This window comes from Silene latifolia, unplaced genomic scaffold (assembly GCF_048544455.1).
Source record: "Silene latifolia isolate original U9 population unplaced genomic scaffold, ASM4854445v1 scaffold_75, whole genome shotgun sequence".
Lineage (NCBI taxonomy): Eukaryota > Viridiplantae > Streptophyta > Magnoliopsida > Caryophyllales > Caryophyllaceae > Silene > Silene latifolia.
Window position 1 is genome coordinate 5,020,658 of NW_027413661.1, and position 913 is coordinate 5,021,570.

Below are 913 nucleotides of genomic sequence, written 5' to 3' on the forward strand. Positions count from 1 at the left end.
ATTAGTCGAAAGGAGCCAATTCGGGGGGATGCCTAGTGAAGACCCTCATTCTCATATGGAAACCTTTTGCGACTATTGTGATGCGATTTCTCAAACTGGTGTAACTCAAGACCAAATTCGATGGGTCTTATTTCCTTTTTCTCTAATCGGCACCGCAAAGCAATGGTTGAAGGGCCTTGATAAGGCCACTCTCGGAATTGATTCTTGGAAGAAGTTGGCTCTAGCTTTCTACAAAAAATTCTACCCACCGGAAAAGACTAACATGCTAAGATCTCAAATTACGGGTTTTAAGCAAAGGGATGAAGAATCTTTGTATGAAGCTTGGGAGCGGTTCAAGGGAATTTGTCGCTCATGTCCTCACCATGGACTTAGCGAATGGTTCTTGGTACAACAATTTTGGAATGGTTTATATGAAGATTCAAGGAACATTCTCAACATGGGATCAAATGGAATGTTCACCAAAGTTGATGACAATCAAACATGGAACAAGATTGAGGAAATGGCGGTCCATAACTCACAATATAGTAGACCTCGCAAGGCTACTAGAGGAGGAAAGCATGAAGTGGACTCCGTTACTCAATTGGGTGCTCAACTTAGTGCTCACATTGATACAATCAATTTGAAGTTTGAAAAAGCTATGGCTAGACTTGAAGAAGTCTCAAAATCACCAAAGCATCATCTTAATGCCATGACGGCATCCTCATCAATCCCAAGTGGGATATGTGAGAATTGTGGAACTTTGGGACATGACCAAAGTGAATGTAGGGGAACAAATGAACAAGTGAATGCTTTCCAAGCATACAAGAGTGGTACCCCTTATTCAAATTATTACAATGAGAATACCAAATTCCATCCAAATCTCTCATATAAAAGCCAAAATGTTCAAAACCCTCAAACAACATACACTCCACCA

General features: G+C 40.6%; 1 non-coding gene across 1 annotated transcript; it reads right to left on the reverse strand.

Moving 5' to 3' along the window:
- Nucleotides 1-262: 262 nt before the first annotated feature.
- LOC141640302 (small nucleolar RNA R71) lies at nucleotides 263-369 on the reverse strand. The gene has a single exon (XR_012542934.1). It is a non-coding gene; the product is annotated as a small nucleolar RNA R71 (small nucleolar RNA).
- Nucleotides 370-913: the final 544 nt, after the last annotated feature.